Source organism: Triplophysa dalaica, chromosome 11, assembly GCF_015846415.1.
Source record: "Triplophysa dalaica isolate WHDGS20190420 chromosome 11, ASM1584641v1, whole genome shotgun sequence".
In the NCBI taxonomy this organism is placed as follows: domain Eukaryota; kingdom Metazoa; phylum Chordata; class Actinopteri; order Cypriniformes; family Nemacheilidae; genus Triplophysa; species Triplophysa dalaica.
Window position 1 is genome coordinate 9450365 of NC_079552.1, and position 14482 is coordinate 9464846.

Below are 14482 nucleotides of genomic sequence, written 5' to 3' on the forward strand. Positions count from 1 at the left end.
CTGTGGAACTCCTCCAGAATTTGCCATGGGTTGATACAGAACACGACTTCAAGCATGTTGAATGCCTTTTAGCAAATTTAGAGGGATTTCAATAACACTTTTAGGAAAAGGAAACTGAAGTGTGCACATCTGACCCTAAAGGCTTTTGCGCGCGCTGACCAACTGTTCTAAAGTTCCTGAAACGTCTGCCGCAGGCTATTATAATTCCACACCAATTTAGTATATCTAATGAGAAGTGCTGGGCGTAGCAGCTCTCAAATGATCAACCAGGGTGTCTGTTTAGGGTTGACATGAGCCTTGAGCTGTGCCCAGGCTAAATTATAGTCCCGCGTTTCTCCTCTCTCGGCTGAACGAATGCTGATTCCAGCAGAAATTCATGCTCGCCTCACCATCTTTGCCATCCTCTGTTCTCCACTCCTGTTTTAAACCGGGCCAGAGGGAGAAATACCTACTTGCTCTCTTTCCTTACTGTCTTTCTCTCACTTGTTCTTTGTCTGTACAGTGCACTTAAGCAGACCGATGTATGTGTTCTCTAATTTTGAAACGCTGGAATGCAGGATAACAAATTTGCCACAGAGGCGAATTATTTGTTTTTTCTATATAGAGCTAAACTGTCAAAAACTAAGATATACAAACTGTCCATGCACTTCAGCTCTTTTAATGAGTTTTACTAGCAGAAGTTTTATCTAACAGGCCCCTTAGGTTATTTTTCCCCTCTGCAAGTGCCAAATCATTTGAAGAAAATTCAAGACGTTTCTTTAAGTAAGATATAGAGGAAACTATAAGGAAGTGCTACTTCAGTTAATGTTTTTGAAATTTTGAAACTCCTGGTTACAAAAAAACAATTACTTACCATTTCCACTTTGCTCAGAAAAAAGACACATTATGATTGACCTTTTGAGACAACATGCCATATGGGGTAAATTGTGAAATGGACGCTGCCATTAAACAGCATAATATTATACATTTTAAAATACCGAAAAATTATAAAACCTACAAAAAAAATACCACTGATTCTAACAACACATACTATGATACATTAAAAAAATTAAACCCATATGACCAAAATCAAACTTAAGTAGCACAGGAACATTTGTAAATAATAATAAAATACATTGTATGGGTCAAAATTCACTATTTTTCTTTTATGCCAAAAATCATTAGGATATCATATTCCATCAAGATATTTTTTCTATACCATATATCAAACATATCAAAACGTTATCCTTGTGAGTGGATACAGCAAAAACTGCAAACAAAAATGGCAGGAAACACGCCTACAAACTTTGCTCGCTGCTGCCCTCTCTTTGGGAATTACCCACTCAAGTTTAGAAGCTTTGTAAAGCTTAAAATTTCAGCTTTCTGTTTCATCTACTCGCCACAACGTCTCCACACGGACCGTTGGCTAAACGTCTGATGCATAAGGCACACTTTTCTGGAAACACTTCAGCACATTAACAATCGTCATCTGATTGGTTGAATTTCACAGGATTTCCGGGAGACGTCTTCAACGGTTCCTATAGGAATTCATCACGGTCGACTAAATGCTTCATTCTCAAAAGTATGTGAAGTTCACGGAATAAAGGTATTATTTTGTTGCTGTTAACTTTTGACACGATCGTGAATATACACCCATTATATACACTGTTGCTGCGAGGACATTTATCACGCCTCTAAACATGACGCGGCACAAAACGAAACGTGATTGGTTGCTTTACCTGTCAGTCAAAAGGCCTCTTGGGGAGACCTTGACCAAAGACTGGCTACGCGAGAACATAACAGCGGTAAAGAGAGCGTTAAAACATACCTGTTTCTTATTAGCGACCTGATACAGTACCTCTGATTAACAATTCCAAAGGCGATTTTCTCAATATTTTGAGAAATATTTTTGAACCCTCAGATTCTTAGTTTTAAGTAGTTGTATCTCGACCAGATATTGTCCTATCCTAACAAACCGTACATCAATGGAAAGCTTATTTATTCAGAAGTAAAAATCTCCCTTTAAAATAATTTACTCTTGCATCTTTTGCGCGCGCAAGTTTGTTCTTTTAAAATAGACAGGGATGCGCAAATAGGGAGAGATGCGCACATCTTTCTAGGCGTCTCGGCGCCGCATCGAGATGCAAAAGTTCTACTTTTCAGAGTCGCGCGCGCACTGCGGGTCATTTGAATAGAGAAAGCTCGCGTTTACCGCGCGGTTTCAGATGCGAAATGTGAATCGCCCCTTTGCTGGTTTTGTTGTACATTGTCACAAATGTGTAAAGAATGTAGTTGAACCTTTAAATTAATTGTGACCGTGAATTACACGCAGTCGCTATTTCTGTTTTGGCCTTTTCTCAAAAGCATTCAGGAGTAGAAAGTATCAAAGCTCCACATTGTACATCACCCATGTAATCTGCGTCGCCTTATAGCACCAGCGAGAAAAGAGTGCACATTCTGTCGCTTTTTTTTGCTTGGAAAGGTTATGGTTAGATCTGAGCCTATTTATCTGCTGTCTCTTCCTGTCTACCCCCGCCTTCACGCCTCGCTCCAGGCCCAGCAGTTCGCCCTACTCTTCTGGGGAAGGAATGATATACTGGCTAAATGAGCTTCTTTATCAATCCGCAGGAGCAGAGGGGAGGACGTCTGCCTCCTCAGCTTATGTCATCAATATCCTCTTATATAAATGTCAGCTGTACCATTTTACTCATCGCCATTTCCCACACTGATGATTACATTATCCTATAATGGAGGGGAGCCCATCTCGCTCTCTCACTTGGTCTTGTTCTCTCTCTTTCCTTCTTTTTCACACATAAGGACACGTACATACCCGCACACCCTCTCTCTCTCTCTGCGTCCCTCTCTAACTCTCCCAACGGTAGTGTGTCAATAGCCTGCCTCCATGAAACAAGTCAATTTTCTGCTGGCTTGGCAGCAGAATAAATCTCAGAGCTATCCAGAGCGCTAGAGATATTTATATTGAGAGTGTGTGTGTGTGCGCGTGTGTAAGGGGAGTTTGTGTCCTTGGCTGAATGGGAGTGATTTCTTGCCTGGGCTTCACTGCAAAGAGAGACAGACAGAAAGAGAGAGAGATTGAAATAGAGAGATGCCCACCGGCCAGGGGAGGGAGGGACATGCAGTCGTTTCTCGTCAGGCCCTTAAAGCACGGCTGGCAGTGATGGCCAACCGCATTTGTTTTACTTGCTGCAGTTGAGGTGGCAGGAGTAGACTTATGTGCAGATGGATGCTGCTTTAAAGCTCAAGGGCCTCGCTCATTCTTTCAGGGGAGTGGATGTTGTGTTGGCCAGTGATTCATTACGAGCAGTTGAGCTGCGGAGAGGAAGAGGCCCAACCGTAAGCCCCGGCAGCCTGCTCTCGTCCCCTCAGCTGCGCAGAGGAAAGACTCACACTAAAAGTCACTCTGCTGACATTTAACTACATCAGCTCGACGTCATTTTTCAGATGAACTTCATTCATCAAGTTCCCATCTGCGTGTCTAAAAGCTAAATGACTGTCTCGTATTAGTGTTCTCCGTTCTCCATCTGCCATTCTGCTCTGCGGCTTTCTGGTGCATCTGCCCTCATCTCACCTTTAGCAGATCTGAAGTTTTCTATATTTTTTAAAGGAAGTCAGTGTGTGTATTTAGAAGCGCTAAAGGAGGTTTTAACCCTCTGCAGTGCTATGGAAAGGTGTTGCTTTCAGGCTTGTTCACTAGAGGGCAGTAGAGTAGGTGGTGATTTGACTGGTGGAGCTTATGATTGAGTGATTTATTTTGTATGTCTGCTTATTGTTACCATCAGTGAATTCATGGATTTGAGTTTTATACATTCATCTGAATTTTCAAACTAAAAAAAGTAAAGTAACTAAAGTTCATTATATGATTTGGATCACTTTATGGGGTATATTTATATAATGTCTGTTCACTTTACATTATATTTTATAAAAAGCCACAAATGCCATTAGCTTAATTTCCCGGACGATGAGAAATCGTTGCAACATTTATTATGCATTATGATGTTGGTAAGTTTGACCTTTTCTTTCAATTATACCGGGATCAAAGGTTGCAACCTCTCACGCTTATTTTCGCCTCTGGTTTTCTTTTATTTTCCAATTGATTCGAGAAGAAAAGGTGGACGGAGCAACTAACATGAAATCAATGAGAGACTGATGTGGTATTAAGGCAGGTCGTTTTTGCCTCTGCTCTCGTGGTGTGGAGCAGCTAAACAGCTCTAAGCCAGTGGGAGCACGACAGGCCTGAAATGTGACATTTTGAAATGTGCTCCAAGTAGCTGCAGACATCCAGTGTTTTATTTAAAATCAAAGTTTAGCCTGGAACAGCCTGCTTAAGAGTTTTCCCTGTTATGTGGCTATTTGTTTTCTTTATGTTTCCATCTCTCACCTTCGGTGGCCTTTTTAGGGTCCGTTTCTGTCAAGTTGTTGAAAGTTGAAACTGATTGCTGTTTTGTTGTGGGGAGACCTTTTCTTAAGAAACTTGTTGGGTTAATATTTGTTCCTTTATGGTAAATAAGTTATATACATTATGTCAAAAATATTTTCTAAAATGATCACGATAACTGAAATATAGCTTGAAATACAAAAGGTGTAAAATTCTGATTTCTCCTTAATTTGAGGTAAATTATACTGACAGTCTGTCAATGAAGATTTTATATTTATAATATATATATATTATATATGAATAAAGTAATATTGTATAATATATAGTATAGTATATAATAATATATATTACGTATTATACTCAAAATAATATTATACATTCATTTTTATATTTTTCAAAATGATATTTAAATATAATATGTTATGTTATTTGTGAAATTTGTAAAATTTTAAATATTTATTACCTTTTAGTTATTATCCTGAAAAAAATTTAATGGTAAATGGTAACACTTTTCAATGACGTTGTATTTGTCAACATTAGTTAATGCATTAGCTAGCAATTAACAATACTTCTACAGCCCTTGTTACTCTAATACATGTTTATTTCCGCATTAACTAATATGTTTTTATAATAAAATTTTAGTTATGCTCATAGAACTAACACAAACAACTACATTAACGAATGCATTAGTAAGTGCTGAAAAACTATATTGCTCATTGTTAGTTCATGTAATGCATTTACTAATGTTAATAAAATAACCTTATAGCACTCCAAGTGATATTGTCTTTTATCGTCATCATTGTTTACAAATACCTAAAAGTTTAATAGCTTAAATAATCATTTCCCTAAATCAGTTATTATCATTTATTCAGATTTGCTATCTTTGCCGGTACTATTGAGTGTAAATCAGATGAGTGTTTGACAAATGATAAAAACAGTTCACTGGGTTTAGTTTTGTTAACCAAGGAGAATACTTCCTCGGCCCCGTGGGCATGTTAAAATTCATGACTGCTGATTTTTATTCATAAGGCCAACCTTGATGAAGCTGTCAGGACTGGATGACACACGAGAGGTCAGACATACTCTTTCAAACTCTCTCGACCTCGCACTGATGAGCCTAATTCACACATCCTCAAGGCCTTTCCCCTGAGCCCACCAATCACAATAGCCTCCCACTTGACCTGCGACCCTCCACGGGGGTCTCCCATTGGCTGCTTACTGAAAGGAAGGAGGGAGACATCGCTGCTGCTCATCTCCATCACAATGGCAACATATGTTTGTGTTCATTTGAGCGCATGGAGCTGGCAGAGTCCATATTAGTCTGACGACAGAGACCAGGTGCCTGAACCCCACACGCTCATAACTGACACCCACACTCGCAGGCAAAAGAGAAAGTCAACACTGGTCGAAACACTTCTCCTCTGATTTATAACTCCCTCCCAAGCTGAATCACTGAAGCTATCCGTTTAGTACGCAGAAGGAGCTCCCCGTATCTTTGCATATTGGGTATGCTGTTGTAAACATTGATGGGGTCGTATGCACTTTGGCAGTGTGGATGTTGATTGATTATAGACTCTTGAGATAGTTATATCAGAGTGTGCCTGGGTTACAGGATTTCACTTCGTGCCCTGTGCAAACAGCTTACTGCTGATTAAACATTGATTTTCCTCTGCACCCTCTCACCCTGATAAATAGAGCATTAAAAAGGTCTCCACAAATAATAACTTGGTGGAATAATAAAATTTGTTATATCTGGGGGACCACAATGCTTTGAGTAATATCTTACATTATTACATTTTGATCATCACGCATAACCCAAGTTATTATTACCTACAGTCCATGGACTTTTCCTTACCATATATAAGCAAGAAAAAGAGATTAAACCCTCAAAAAACCTATAGGCAATTAGTTTTGCGTTAAATCACTTACGCTGTTTTTGTTTTGCAGGGGGGTGATAAACAACCGTGACCGTGAGGTGAAGGGGAGCGAGCGAAAGGAGGAGAAAGACAGGGTAAAGGAGAGTTTTGCTTGCAAAGCAGACTTCTCCTCTATCATGGTAAGTGAGCTCCTCCTAATTACTATTCAATAAACTTCCGTTAAATTAACAGCTCAATAGGCAACAACATCTGCTGTATGTGGCAGGCCAGTGAGTCGTATATCTTCCCCAAGCCCTTCACTTTCTCTCTTTTCCCCCTTGTCGTACGTCGCCTCACCAACATTTTCTGTATGGCTCTCATCTGCTACTTGATTTCTCTCTCTTCAACTACATCTGTGTGACTTTGTGTATTGGGTTTGCCATTCAGTTTTAATGTCTTTGTTAAAGAGATGAAATTTATTTCTTCATTTACTTTCATGCCATTCCTAACTTGTATGGCTTTCTTTTTTCTGCAGAACACAAAAGATGTTTAGAAAAATGTTGGTAACCAAACAACACTGGCCCCCGTTGACTTGCATGGTATGGAAAAATAGTCACATGTGACCCTGCATCACAAAACCAGTCTTAAGTAGCACGGGAACATTTTTAGTTGAAGACAAAAATACATTGTATGGGTCAAAATCATTAGGATATTAAGTTAAAAAAATGTTCCATGAAGATACTTTGCAAATTTCCTACCTTAAATATATAAAAACTTTATTTTTGTGAGTGGATGTCCTGCCACAGTGCCCCTGATTAACAACTTCAAAGGCCGTTTTCTCAATATTTAGATTTAGAGTTTTTAACGGTTGTATTTCAACCAGATATTGTCATATTATAACAACTCATACATCAACAGAAAGCTTCTTTATTCATCTTTCAGATTATGTAAAAATCTCAATTTCGACCCATAAACGCATAACCCATAAAACTGGTTTTGTTGTCCAGGGTCACATATATTGTCGCTGTCCTTCCAAATTCTCGGATGTCCAAATTCGCTGTTTTTCAGGGAATCTAAAAAAAACCACTGTACTATTTAATTTATACTTTGGATTGATTCAATATTTGTGAAATCCTGTTACAAAAAAAGGGTGACTAATAATAATGATTTATGGCAAAAACATTCATGGTTTTAGATGAACAGCAGTGATGTATATATATTTAAAAAAATCTTGTTTTATGCTTCATAGAAGAAAGTGTGTCGTAAGTGTTTTGAAAGACATGAGGGAGTATGATGACAGACACATTTTTGCCGAACTATCCCTTTATAAAAAGCAAAATGTGTTATATATCATTTGTGGTGTTTCCGTTAGAAAATAAAATACTCAAAAACAAACAAACTGTTTCACTATTTATTCTTTAACAAATAGAATAGCAATGTCAGGCATGCATACAAAAGCAACAGCGATTTGGCCATTTTGGGATAGACCACTACTTAGGATGTTTACATTGTACTCCAAGAAACTTCAAAGAATGGCATGTTTTTGGATATGTGCCATAGTATTTCCAGGGCAATGTACTCACCATGAATAGGGTTTGACCGATATACTTTGGTTTTGTTATGAAAAATTGTGTAATTCAGCAATTTTCCAGTCTGACATCTGAGAATAAAGCAGCGAGCGGCTGTCCGGCTGTCTGTCAATGAAAGATTACTTGCTCAGCTCGCGCTTTCCACTTTGCCGTCACAAAGGGCCGGGCAGCTGCCAGACCCATCCAGGGGCATCACTCACTGCTAATGAACATATCAGTTCAGTCCAAGCACCCGGCCAGACGCTCCTCCTGCGGACATGAGAAAGAGGGGCGAGGATAGGCTAACCAAGTTAGCCGTTCTCAAGTGGCTCAGGCGGAGATGACACATTGAGGATGATGCAAATAGGGCTTTTTTTCTGCACACAAGTCTGTGCGTGAGGCCCTGAAAATGATCGGTGTGCTTTGAAATGGCAAACTGCAAGACGGTGCCAGGCCCCAATGCTCATTCGTCATCTTTCTCTCACCTGTTCCACACTGAGGAGCTCACAGCATTGATCCAGACACACGGGCTCCTCACCATCCATCATAAGACCAACACTCCCCTCACACTGCTCAAGGTCCACTCGTCCTCCTTTCCGCTTTTAGCCGCCCAGGTTTAAAGATATTCATCAGACCTCTTATCCTTCTCTCGCTCTTCTTCTCCCTGCAGTGCCTATCTCTCATGGAGAATGCGACTTACAGCCGTATTAATGCAACATTGCAGCCACTGGGAGGATAACAAGACCTGAAAGAGAGAGAGATCGGAATAGAAAGGGAAAAAAGTGTGTGTGCAAACACACTGACATAAAGAGGTCGTCTCATAAATCTTTAGTAGATAGGCTGAGCCCATTTGAGTGAGCTGTGAGTGAGGCCTCAAAGCTGAAGTCAGCAGGGTCAACAGATCAGGAGAAAGAAAAATAGAGGCATTATCCGCGAGGAGTCTGCAGACATCTCTGCATACCTCATCTGTACCGCATCTCCTCGGCTATCGTTCTATCACCGTAGGCCATCCCTTGTGGTTAAATGAGAAAAGAAACTTGTTTTAATTAATCCTGTGAAAAGGCCAGGGCTAATTATAACAGGTGAAGGATGGGCGAGCTCACACTCTCTCTCTCTCTCTGCTGCACATCAGTCTCTTTGCACTCCTCCTCTTCACCTGTGATTGATAGAGGACTCGCTCCCCGAGCCCATAGATTTCCCAAGCCTCCAGAATTGTTGTTGTTTTTAGAGCAGGTGTATTTTTTTGAGGTGCGACTGTTCACAAACTCGAATGTTTTCTTTTCTTTACTTTTGCGCACAAGTATTGAATAAAAGCTGTGCAGTTATTTGACTAGCAGGGTGTCAGTTGGGTGCCACAGATTAAACCATAATGAGTTAAGCAGCCCAAAGGAAAAGAGCTGCTGTTGTGCTCGACTCACGTTTGTTTGTGTTCATTTACTTTTGGCAATGCTGTTGGTAACGCAGGTGAAGCATGACATGTTCATTTGGTTGAAAAAAAAGAGAGGCTTTCACAGCTGGGGAGGAATATTTCTGTCCTGTTGTCAGCAGGCAATCGTTAATAGGCCGCATTCTCTCTCTTTGCTTATGGAAGTATTAGCTGCACACCCAAATTAGCTCTGATGAGCAGACGCAGCCTAACGTGACTGATAGATCTCCGCCGACCGTCGGTTTTAATTTTGTAATAAAGAACGTGGAATTGTTTAGTATGATTACAAACTAAAATAAAATTATGAATTAATTACCATGTTGAATCGATCTAAATATCTTTATCGGCTGTTCATTATGCGATAATGAGGAAAAGAATGGGGATACTCAAATTTAAGATTTCCGCTTAAAATAATTAGTGACTTCATCCAAATCGAATTGCGAGAAGAATGTGTATGATTATCCAAACCCACGCCGCCTGCCACAAAATACCAGATTTGTTCTAATGGTAAACGCATGTTGCCGGTTTGACAATCGCCGTAGTATTTTGATGCTCTTCCATCTGAATTATTTACATACAGCGAGTCAATCTCTAGTAGTGGATGTCTTTAATAAGGCCATCAGGGGCAGTGGGTTAGGTCATCGCTCTTTCCTGTCTGCCGCAGGAGGCTCTCTGTGTTCGGTGGCAGAGGCTGGGTTTGTGCCATGGCAGCTTACCTCAGGTGCTGACCTGACACACTTTGTCCTCCCAATATCTTTTCTCTGACAAGGATCTATTTCTCACGTCTGCCATAGAACTTCTCCAGGCAGTGGCATTAGAAAGGGCTCTGTCAGAAAGTGAGAGGCGATAAGTGTGCTGTGTCTGACTATGAGCTACTTGTTATCTATGTCCCCTCTTTCCTCCACAGGACTGTCAGATAGACGTTTGACAGATTCTTTGAGTCATTGTACTAGTGTCTAGTTCCAACTAGGGCAGACTTCACCAATGCATACTTGAAATTGTATATTATTGTTATCTTTTAAAGCATCATTTGATGCTTATTAATAAGCTCAGATCATTCGGTTTTTGACAGCAAAAATGATCCACGGTTACAGAGATTTGGGGCTGATCTTTTTTCATTTTTTACCATAGTAACCACCTAGAAATGCTCTGGCAAACATCTGAAACACTATAGCATTGTGGAAGAACAGCAGTTAGGAGTAATTATGTGTATGAGGGCTCATATTTTTATTGATTTAATCAAAATTTGAATCTAAAAATGTTCAGTCTTGATGTTGAATTCGAGTTTGTAGGCCTCTCTCTCTCTCTCTCTCGCTTCTCTCTCTATATATATACATTGACAGATTCATTAACTTTCGGTCTGTGATGAGTTATGATGTAACAATTTATTTTGTATTCAATTTATATGAATATTTTTTTATTCATATTTTATTGTATACGAATTGTATTAAATTAAAAAGGTCTACCTGAAAATTACATTTGGACCACATAATGTTTGTTTGTGTTGTTGCCACTAATACCCTCTATAGCTGTTAAGATGTGGTGGTATTAGTATTCAGTGCACTGTAAAAAAAAAAATCTGCCAGCGGGGACAATAAATTAACCGTAAAATAGCAGTTTTAAAAATAAAATACACGTTTTCCCTGTTTTTATTGTAAATATTGACTGCATTACAAAGATACATGAACAATCTGTAAAAAAACAGTAATATTCTGTAAGAGTGTAGTTTATTTACATTACATGTGGAAAATCAGAAAATTCTTATTGTTCTTTTTTTACAGTGCTGTGTTTTTTGTTTCTAGAATCATTAAAATAGAGAAAATCCCCCAAAAACGATGGGGGACAATAGGGACAGTTACATATTTAGTAAAGCGCTGACAAATGTCTAAAAGATTGCCTCATTGTTTGTGAGGCTCAACTTTCAATCAACTTTCAGATTTTTCAGTTCTGCCAGTTTTTTTATGTCTTCTGCTTTATTCTCCAGATGGTCTTCATAGCTGCATGGTTATTGTCTTCACACATCCACATGTCAAAAGTTTTTAATGTCTTGAAGTATGTCATGTTTTTTTCAAAGATGATAAGCAGCTGTAATTCATCTAGTGTTCTATCTTTGAAGCAAATATCACGTCTGAAACAGGTTTTTTCCAACAGTTTTATTCCGGTAATGCGGTTGTTTCCATAAAGCTGAAAGTTCTTCCTCCGTTTTAACCATTTAAGTAATGATGGGTCCATTTAAGCATGACTTTACACTTTATCCTAACTCATTTTCTCTTAACAGAGCAGCCAAGCTCAGACCTGCAATTAGACTGAAATATTACTCTACCCTCCACGCCATTTTTAGAGGAGGCATGTATCCTCCTTCCATGGACCTCACACAACTCTTGACTCTACACTGGTTTTCTACAGAGTCCTCAACTCTGGTGTCACTCAAATCTTGTGCCAAGTCCACATCTATTACTCACCTAATTGATGTTCAGGGCTGAATGCTGTGCTGTCACCCTTGAGATTAAAGACCCAGAATTATTTTCGATCCAGCCATTGTGGCCCAACTCGGCCCAGAGTTTAGTGTCTAATGTTACATTATTCTATATTGTCCCACAAAACATTGGGGAAAATAGAGCATTTATCGTGTTTTGAGTATGATGATTATAGACTTCATAAAGAAAAATACTGGATTTGAAGAAATGTCCCAAACACCAATAGAAGAAATGAGCGTTGGTTCTGGTTTTTCTGGATATTTTGTGCTTTTGAAAGGTAATTCGATGAAGAGGGACATAACACACACAATAGTGTCAGATAGGAACTAGAAGCAACTGAGAAATATCCTAGTCTCATTAGTCTGACCTTGTGTCACTAGACTTCTCTTTTTTTATTCAAGTTTGCCAAATGTTAATCCACCAATGTTGGGCGACAATCCAAGTTGATACTGTTGATAATAATAGTACGGAGTGATAATAATAGTACAGAGGCTGGTTAGCAGGATTGGTAGCACATGCAGCATCATTCGATATTATGAATCTCCATGATGTTGCAGTCATGAATTCTGTTATGTTTCTCTTATTTCAAGACTCCTGGCGAGTTTTGGCATGGCATGTGTCTGTGTCGCTGCTGTGACCAAACGAGATTGCACAAATAATGATCCATTCCCTAAACATTTTGCTCTGTGTTGATCAAATTTCTTTTCTACATTGGTCTAATGGCGTTTTTAGAGCGAATAGAGATTGAACAATCACCCTGCAAACAGTTATTTTTGACAGTTGTCTCTGGTCTAAATTAGCATGTTATACAGAATTTTTAAGGTGGTTTCATTGCCATTATTATTGTTAATATTACTATTTACAAATAGGTCTACCCTGCTAAATTGTTTTCTCTCTAAATTATTGTTGGATTAAGGTTAACAGAAAAGTTGGCGTATCATATTAAATCAAATTGAAAAAAAGGATGACCAACTCAATAGCCTATTCAATTTAATTTGGTAGGATTTATTATGAGATTTTAAGTGAAATTGTATAGTTATACTCCAACTTTTTGTAAGGAACGTCAGCTTATCTGGTAGAAAAAATCGAATAAACGCGTATCTCTTTATTATATAACAAGACCACATAGTTTTTTGTTTGCATGCAAAACAAAAATCTAATTCGATGTGACTAAATATGAGGTAATTTTGAATCCATTTTGTAGCGTGCTGGTTCACATCTCTATCGTATTTTTTGTGCCAAAATAAACGTTTGTGAGTTGCAATACACACCCTGCTCCTTCAAAGAGAGATTGGCGCATTTTGAGTGAGAGATCAAAGGTTGGGGTTTGCCAACCGTGGGATGGACTATATGATCTTATTATGAGGTATAGGCTATATGTTAGGCGAGCCTGAGAAGAGCGAAGGTTGAAACCTGTTGCAGTGACTCCAGTGAGATCACTACACTACAAAGCGTGACAATCACTAGGCTTCTTCATGTCTGCTACAGTATCCGACTTGTTCTGTACTTTTCAGTTGGCAATAAACAGCAGTTGGTCTCTCCGGTCGTCAGAAAAGTTGAGATATTTTTGGGTGGTGGGGCAACGGAAAATAATCTACCGTAACCAAGTATTTTTCACAAAGTTTGACGAGTAATAAGAGAACACACTTTATGTGTGAATGTTTAGTTATTTAGTTTTATTAATAAAAACATTATCATAACAAGATTGCAAAAATGGCATTTTGGATATAATATGAACACATAAAACTCGCAAAATGATAAAAAAATAGGCAGAATTAATAGCGTCTTGAGCGAGCATTTTCTCATGTAAATATCTAAATCAACATTGGCGTATGTGATGATTAAAATTAGTTTTAAAATATTGAGGTTATCTGTAAAGTTTTGTGTGAAGTCAGCCGGCAATGCCGTTGCCGGGGAAACGGGAGAAAATGTAGTTGCATCAAATAAAACATTAGACTTGTGATATTTTTCTACATACTAAATCAAGACGCGAAAAAGTGCCTTTTGGTTTCGAAAGTATCCCTTGAAAACGTTGTATCTATCTTACCAGATGTGTGAGATAATTTACAATTCCCAGAAAGGTCATGTGAATAAAAGTTAAAGAAAAGATCCGATATTGCCTGTGAAATCGGAGCTCTCAGGCTCGGAAGCAAAGAATAAATTATGAAATAAAACTGTCCAGACAGACGTTCACTGGAGTATAACAAAGTGACAAATCACTTCATGCATTACACTGCATGCAAAAATCTCACAGACCCGAACAAAAAAATTACATATTTTGTTTAGTCTTTCAGACATGAACAGTCTTTTAATGTCAAATCACAGTCGTTTAATAACGCGCCTTTCTACTCGAAACTGGATCGTAATAACATTTTTTTTAATAATTTTTGTTATTTTTTATATTTAATAATAATTTAATTTATTGAATCGTATGATTTGCGTCAATTTTAAAATGTAAAACTATTTTAATTAATTTCTTAATATTTACTGTAAGTTAAGCTCTATGCTCTAAGTATGTTAAAACTTTTCTCTTTGCTTCAATCAGCAGTGGTATCTTCCATGACATTTCATTGCGTCATATCTGCTTACGCAAGCATTTTGCTCACTGTAGGCAAGACTAAATAATCATGTCACACAGGCGTAAGCACCTGCATGTTTTCTTTACCGGTACATTTTCCTTTTATTTTAGGAGGACTTTTAATTTGTTTTTGCAAGACGAAGAATGTATACAAAGTTGCTGTTTTTATTTCGCTACTATTAGTAACTGTTAGGCCTATATT